The sequence below is a fragment of the Hipposideros armiger genome, unplaced genomic scaffold (genome assembly GCF_001890085.2).
Source record: "Hipposideros armiger isolate ML-2016 unplaced genomic scaffold, ASM189008v1 scaffold_131, whole genome shotgun sequence".
NCBI classification, from domain to species: Eukaryota; Metazoa; Chordata; class Mammalia; order Chiroptera; family Hipposideridae; genus Hipposideros; species Hipposideros armiger.
In genome coordinates this window covers 1,006,004-1,014,997 of record NW_017731481.1, presented here as the reverse complement: position 1 = coordinate 1,014,997, position 8,994 = coordinate 1,006,004, and positions in this window count along the sequence as shown.

Genomic DNA, 8,994 nt, shown 5'->3' with positions numbered 1-8,994 from the left:
AAAAAAAAAAAGAAGTCATTGATGGCCAGATCAGGTGAGTAGGGGGCTGTTCCAATACAGTTATTTGTTTACTGGCTAAAAACTCCCTCACAGACAGTGCCGTGTTAGCTGGTGCTTTGTCATGATGCAAGAGCCATGAATTGTTGACAAAAAGTTCAGGCCGTTTTCATCTAATTTTTTCACACAGCCTTTTCAGCACTTCCAAATAGTCAACTTGGTTAACTGGTTGTCCAGTTGGTACAAATTCATAATGAATAATTCCTCTGGATATCAAAAAAGGTGAGCAATGTCATTTTGACTCTTAATTTGGACTGATGGAATTTTTTTAGGCGTGGATAATTGGCTGACTTCCATTGTGCACTTTGATGCTTTGCTTCAGGGTCATATTGGTACATCCATGGTTCATCACCAGTGATAACTCCGTCCAAAACATCATCTTGCCTCTGCAAAAGGTTCTTGGCAAACTTTGACTCTCCTTTGCTTTTGCTCATCAGTGAGCTCCTTCAGGACCATTTTTGCACACACCTTTCTCCTGCCAAGATTTTCAGTTAAGATTTTCTTAACTGTGTTCTCTATCGATGTTTACTTGGTCTGCTACACTTCTCATAATCAGCCGACAATTTTGACACATAATTCAATGAATTTTTGCAATGTTTTTGTCAGTTCTGCTTGTTATACTGGCCGCCCTGACCTTTCTTCATCAGTGACGCATTCTCACCCCTCAGAAAAACATTTAATCCATTTGTACATAGCCATTTTCTTCATGGCATTATCTCCATAAACTTGGGACTAACATGTCCCTGATTTCACTTCCATTCTTGCCAAGTTTAACAAGAAATTTAATGTTTGTTTGTTGCTCTAATTCAAGTTCAGACATTCTCAAGATGGCATACAAAAACATGCAACGACAATAATTAACACCACTCAGCAAGACACTGCCACATGTCGACAGGAATGCAGCTGTGAGACACTGATATATCAAGGTTATGAAACCTTACCAAGTTGTTTGTACAGTGCTGCCAATGTAAGCACACGGTGGCAAGTTCATGAACTTAATTGTCTGACCTCGTACATGAGATATACATGTAATTCAACTTCTGTTTATTTTTCTCTTGTTAATCTGCCTTTTATTCAGAAGTCTCAGCTAAGAACTGAGAGGGTAGAGGCAATATTATTTTTCCTCTCTATACTATGATAAAAATGAAGCGCCATGTGAAAAATCAATGTGGAACAGGAAATGTGGGTAGCAGTGCCCAACAACATGAGCACCTGACTGAGCATACATCCCAGGAGTAAGTAGCTGTGGTGAAGAATGCAATGCTGTTTTCCTTTCAATTTATGTGTATTATTTTTTTAATTTGCTGGTAAGTTATAAAACATAAATATGTATTAAGTTGTGTGGGACCTAACTACTTAATAAATTGGCTCGTTAGTCACTTCTTTTGGCCTGGAATCTTGGAAAAAAATTAGTGAGATACCCAAGGCACCATGAACCTAGAAAATTTGGGAACCTCTGGGATGATCCTTCAGTTTCAGGGTTTTCTATAAAAAAAAGAGCACATGTGCCTGAAATAGGGCAGTTCAGCAGGGCTCTGGAGACTAATCAGGGCCTGAGAGATTTGTATGTGGAGGTGAAGCTTTGCAAACTCAGGTTTATCTTGTGTAGGCATCCTTTGATAGTCCAAGGAAAGGCATAACATATTGGGAGGAGGTGGGGAAATCACATTCTCCATAATAAACTACAAGTGACTTATTTACTTTGAAGTATTTTCTCTCTGGAAGTTTTTCTGCATTAACAATTTATACTGATTTTAGCTACTGATGAGCAACATTGTTTTGTTGAGTTCTGATTAGCACATGAATACTTGACTATGGTCCTGAGGGAATGCAAAGCAGACACATTTGCAATTCAATATACACTTAACATTTGGTCTAGAGTTGGAAGTCACAATCAATTTCCACATCCCCTGCAAACTCTACTGGGGCACTTGCCCAGATGTGATTCCCTTGGGATGTAAATGTTTTGTCAGCACAGTTTTGTGCTTCATCCTTTCAAGGAACGGGGATAGTGAGGAGTGAACTGCCCAGTGAAACCTACAAAGGTATGAACATCTTGTCCTCAGGCACTATGGTGGCTTCCCTCTGCCTTCATTTCTGTCCTTTTCTTTTTATCAAAGTAATAGATGCACATCTCAAGAAATCAGATAGTATGGGAAAGCTTATGATGAAAAACAAGTCGTATCCTCCTTCTCTCCCTTCTAAATCCCATTCCCATTCCCCCAAGAAAATCCCTTGTAACTATTTTTTGAGGGTGTCTACTGGGTTATCTTCATAACCACAGACAATATGCTTATCATGTATTTCCCTATTTCTTGACTTATCAATTTTAGACTACGATTATTGATATCTATGTTAGGAGAAAAAATTCTCTCCCCACTTAAATCTGTGTGGTTGGGATGTGTGAATTAACTGACAACACACAGATTAACAGGAGAAAAGTTTATTATACATGTGGGAATACTTAGTAGTAAATTGTTGATTAGCCAGAGGTAAAGGGTTATATACCATCTTAACAACAACAACAAAAGGTGTGTGTGTGGGAGGGACAGGTTAGGATTTTAATGGGAAAGTATGGAAAGCTCTATTGGTTGTTTTGATGTTACTGGGTAGCTGATGTCTCACTTTCCAGTGCTAAGGGCCAGTCTTCTCCTGAACAGGAAATTCCCTCATGGGGGTTTACTGGCAGCTGTACTTGGGAAGGTTCTGCTTCACTTAGGTTCTGTTTCTGTGGCTGCTAATAGTTCACATATTTTTGGTTTAATGTAATTTACATACCACCTTCATTTTCCCCCGCATCTGAAACCTCCAAAATTTCATAAACAAGGAGCTGGGTTGATTTCTGTGGAGAGAACTCTTGGGTTAGAAATTTGGAAATGAGAAATCTTCAAAGTAAAATAGAACATATATTAGAATCACACACAAAAAAGGTTAATGGTTGGAACAGACCATAAGCTCAATTTCTGAATCCAGAGGGTTAGACATTGGGTTCAAAGCATTTTGAGATGGTGGAGTGAGGATGGTAGTGGCAATGAAGGACTTTCTGGTTTTCAGTTTGAATGTCCTTGATGATGGCACCTCGTACATGACCTGTTGTAGTGACCAGTCCTTTGAAGTTCAGATCCAGTCAGCCAGCTCCAGCTTGCAGAGACTTTCAGATCCATGGGTAAAAGGGCAGTTAACAAGACTCTCTAGAGTCCCAGTAAGGATCTGGACAGTCAGGTCTTAATGTTCAGTGATACCAAGTCAGTAGGATGGGAGCAAATTTGAAAATGTTAATTCTGAGAGTTATAACCAGACATTGAAGGAAGCTAGAAGGATTGAGAATTTTATAAGGACCACCAAAAATGTGTAAGATGGCATGATCTAGTCCAGTCTACAGGTAGACAGTAAAACCTCAAAGAAAATAAGACTAGAATCTGATAACCCACAAGGTTCTGTTATAGTATTCTACTAAAACAGAAAGTCTCTCTACAGATACCTCCTTCTTTAATCAAAGACAATCAAAGGGAGATTCTTCTTCTTCTTTTTTAAAGATTTTATTGGCGAATTGGGGGAGGGGAACAGTGTTGGGGAATTGGGGAAGGGGACCAGCCAAGTTGTTGTTCTTCAGTCTTCGTTGTGGAGGGCGCCAGTTGCCATCTGGTTTCAAAGGGAGATTATTCTTGTTTACAAAATACATCTAGTCTCATTAAATATGGCATGATTTTTATATAAGTGCAGCAAGAATAGTAATTGATCACACAGGCCTTTTTAAGTTTGCTTTACTGGAACTCTTTTAAGGACTCTCACTTTTAAAAGCCTCTTGAAGGTAGAAAGCCAAGCCAAGAACTGCCACCTGACTTCATATGCAGTAACTATAGATTTGGGTGAATTCTTCTCTTCCTGAGGCTGCCCAAATATTTTAAAGTTCTTAGGCCTGCCAGGAAGTGATCTTCCTTAATCACTTGCAAGACAGGTGCCAGGCTGGTATTTCCAAGAGGTCTTTGTAAGCATTGGCTCCATAAAGTCGACCTTAGTTCCATACATTTGTCTGGTCATACCTGATTCTATGCACATCATTCTCAAATATGACACTTCAGTCAAAGCCTTCATTATATAACTAATGTTTCAATCATGTCCTAATACCAGGAGCATAGATTCTTATTAAACCTATGTAAATAATTATATTGACATAAAAATAAGAATATGGAATAACAATTTCTGAATTTTGGAAGAATGAGGCAGAGAGAAAAGACAAATGTTTCATTTCTGTTCATAAATGTATAATCTACTAAATCGTTATGATTTATAGATAGCTTAAGAGAAAAGAGAAAGGGCTTCTTTGTATCCAGAAAATAGAACATTAAAGAACCAACAATGTTCCAAACAAAAGCCATAAAAAATCATAATCAATCTTTATCAGTTCATTTATTCCCATGTAATAATTGTAATAAATTCTTGTTCTGTTTGACCCTGGATTAGCAATTTCATGAACTTATCGGCTTCTCCACTGAAGTTTTTGTAAATCCTGACTTAGTCCAGTGGTATGATCTCAAAGTTATTTAAACGATGTCATCAGAAATCTGTGCCCCAGAATGCCTGGTAGTCCTTTTCATGAGTTTCTATGACAGTTCCTTTTTGTTAAAGGAGAACCACTTTGGTCTGTAGCTGATTGCAAGTGCTTTCAGAGAAGAACTAGAGTTCAACAACATTTGTAAATAACAAAAAGACTTAATATGGCTGTGGTTAAAGACCTGATGTAAATTCATTATAAAAATAATAGAATTGACTAAGAAATTTGGTTGTTTCTGTGACATGCAATGTTTTCAATAATAACTGGAATCATGACTGATAGCATTATGCCATTATTGTCTACTGTCAGGCAAGCAGCATACGGATAATCATGGACAGTGAGGTCACTGAAAAATTTCAAGGAATTTCATATAATTCCTGAAATATTTATAATAATAACATTTACCCATACCAACATAACCCAGGGAAGGTTAAATAGCTCTTGTTATTTGATAATACTTTTCATACAATTAAACATATCAAAGAAGACTAATTATTTTCTAACATTCCTCTTTTTAGAAGGTGAAAGAACAAGTCCTTTGAGACTTTCCAGGAGCCCTCTGAGAAATTTCAAAATCAGCTTGAGCTAAAGATTGCATTTAGGATTTAGCTTGGGAAGGCAAAATATCAAAATTTGTCAAAAATGTCACAAGGTTTGAACACTTGATTAAATAGGATCATAGGCCGCTGTGAAAAAAAATACTTAGTTATCTATTTAACCAAAGTGACAATAAAAGATTTTAAAGGTAAATATAGATTAAAAAATGCCTTTGCTCTTTAAACAATGAGGAAATTTGTTTCTCTTAAATAATCGAGGACATGATAAAGACAACATAGGAAATTATTCTAATAAGACAGAATCTGTTTCCTAGAAGGATTACTTAAAAGGTAAAGGAAAACCTTGGGAATCTCTTAGGAAGAGCAGACTAAATTACCCAAGAAACTTAGTCATTTTAAGAGAAAGAAAACTCTAGTTTTGCATCAGTATACTGTTGATATTAAAGCTCATTTTAAAATCTTATAAGTAAGTCCATTTAATTTTAGTTTGACTGTTTTTTTTTTTTTTCTGCAGACCATTTACAACATTCTATATTCATTCAGGGTTGTTTTTTTTGTTTTTTTTTTAAATTTTATTGGGGGAACAGCCATGGTCATTGGTTACACATTGCTTTCATGCTACAATGGCATAGTTGACTCTTTTAAGGAAGACGCAGCTCACAGTGGCCCATGTGGGGATCAAGCCGGCAACCTTGGTGTTATCAGCACCACGCTCTAACCAGCTGAACTAACTGGCCACCCTTCATTCAGGTTTTTGCCCTACATTCTCCTCTGTCTCATTCTGGAACAACTTTTAAACAATCTCTAAACAATTACTTTAGGACAAAAATAATTCTTATATTCCTAGCATACAAAGTTGTTTTCTACCACTCTTATTATTTCTAATAGTTTCAATTGCATGTATTTATTATAATTTTTAAGCACCAGTAATCTTTATATATAGATAAAAACAAGAAGTAGACAATTATGATTTATCTGCCACATATCAGTATAGCTGATTATAGCTGATCAGCAAATTTTATGAATATATATATACCATCTCACAATTTTTATAGGTATATCTTTCTTTAAAGTAAATTTTTTTATTTTCAGTGTAGGAAAATAACATGTTTATTAGCAGATTCAAATATCTTTAGTTTCTTTTTAAAAATAAGAAGTCAAAAGTATATAAACTTAAACATGTTCATAATGAATGTCTTAGCAGTTTCTTACTTAGAAATGATTTAGATTTTTAGTGAATACTTAACTTAGTACAACTCAAAGTTTGTAGTCACCAAAAAGATTTTGTAAACTGCTTTTAGGCAAATACAATAAAACATAATTATTTTTCAAATAAAGTTGGTCAGAACAATGACTTTAATTAAATTTAAATCTGCAAGTTTTATAATCTTCAACATCTAGTAGATATACTATTAGGTTATTTGACCAAAAAACCAGGTAGAATAGAGATATACGCCTGATTTATATTTAATGCTGATGACTTTGAGGACATACTTGTTTTTATTAAATTAATGATACCAAACTAGTCATATTTACCAAAGGTTTACTAAAATCATGTGAACTTAAAAAACATTTGGGCTAATTTCTATATATCTGAGAATTTTAGGAATATTTTATTTATATAAATGCTCATTTTTCTCTAACCCAATTAGAACAGACCTCTTTTAAGGGATTTTATAAATTAATTTGGCATACCATCTGGAGGTAGGAAAATATCATATGTACATAATTACATAAACATCCATACAGATACAAATAGAGATCTTATGGCTTTCATTTTAAAAGTTTAGCAATAAGTTAGGCATAAACACAGTAACTTAAAACTCACTAGTTTATATAAGTGTTAATTCTCATCTTTGCTCTTTGTATTTCCATGCAAATGTGTTTCTGGCAGATGGAGCTATCTGCTCAATGTGAGGGCTAAAGCTTTTTTACCAGTGTTTGTAGAGGAGATTTTCAAGATTTTCATTTGCCTTGATAAGTAATCTTATGGAGGCTGTGAACTAAATTTTGGGCTAGAGGCTGAGGAGACATCATATAGTTGTCTAGGTGTCTCCAAAGATCATCTGAGTGGATGAAATATTCAGTCTATTTCCAATTAACCTCTTTAGTTTAGGTGACTGCTTTTGGGGTTCCCTGGATCCCTTGAGGGCTCCTGCTGGAGCAGAGGGCCTAAAGCTGAAGTGACTACAGGAAATTTAAAGGCTGAGTGGGAAAAGAAAAGTATATGAACTAGTTTGAGATCTTAAGTTTTCTTAAAGAAACCACTGAAGTTCTATAAATTATCCTCAGTAAGTCATGTCAATGAAAAAAGAAAACAGAGATACTACCAGAGTGGTGGAGCATATAGACAGCAGGAGTTTGAGAAGAGGAGAGGGCATTAATTGGCATTTATTTAGAGGAGACCTTGAGAAGGTAGTTCTGGTTGGTAGAAGATTATATCTCATAGAAGAGAAAGGGATTATAATTGCAAGCTTCATTTGAGCAGATGGTGGAATAAATTGCACCAGTATCAACTGAAAAAAATCCAGTTCCTGACCGCCTATTTAAATTGTAATGGTAGGTTCTTGATATGACTAAGAATTGGCTGACCTTATCAATGGCCTTTAATCATGGACTCATTCATCTATGGTAGCTGATAGGTGATACTGAGATAGTAATTCTCAGCACTACAAAGGCCATCAGATAGGAAAGGATTTGAATTTAGACAAGCATAGGACAGCTGCTGACAATAAGAATGCTCAGGTCCCCAACCTGACAATGGGCTGCCTCTAGATACAGACTCAGCAATTTGTGCCCCTTATCAGGGAAAAGCCAGAGAGAACACTGTTTCTGGCTTTCAAAGCCAAGCTTTCAGGACTCAAAAAAAATTTTTAGACAGCACAGTACAAAACAGTTATTAACTATAGTTAATAAAAAACAGCAATAAAAATAAATATTATTATTTTTCTGTCATGTGATATAGCTGGATATTTTTACTCTTTCTTTTCCAATAATACTTCTCTGAACTGCTTATAGCTTTTAGGACAGTCTTTTTTCTTTTGTGTAGTGGTAAAAGTGAACCATCAAAATTCACTGACATAGGGCCAGCCGAGTGGCTCAGTTGGTTAAGAGATCATTCAAGAGTGTGAGCTCTGAGCAACAGGGTTGCTGGTTTGATTCCCAGCCCAAGTTGAGCTGCCACTGAGCTGCCAACATGTGGCAAGATGACTCAGCTAAAAAAAAAAAAAAAAATTCCCTGACTCGTAGTTCTGCTCTTATCAAGTCCACATCATACTGATTTCTAGTGTCAGGCCAATGTTATGATGTCAAGCTATATATCCTCTCCACAAAGGCATTTGACCATAGCATAGTTAGGATTGTATTCTCTAGCAATAGGAAGTTTTTAGAGTTGTAGAAATTAGTTTCCAGCTTTCCAAAAACGTTTGTTCGCTTTGTATTCTGTAGGCTTGTTCCGGTAGGCCAGCTCTTTGTCAATCAGGTTCTTTGTATCTGTAAATTCAGCACGTACGTAAGCTATCGATATCTAAAATGTCCATCATTTTTAAACATTCTGAAGCATATTGGGTGCCATCATAAATTAAATCTCTCTTTCTCAAGGAAAGTGGTTTTAAAACACAGAAGTAATTTCAACTTGTGAGATCAAAGCTGGATTCCAAATAAGTAACGTTTTAGTAAACAAATTGAGAAAGGCCTATTGAACTTGGCTCCTCAATTGTGGTAAAAAACTTTTGAATTCTAAAGTAGTCTTATTTTCTCCAAAAAATGAGTTAGTTTTTTTGCTTTTTGACTTTTTATTGCAACCTTCATATAACATCAAACAAC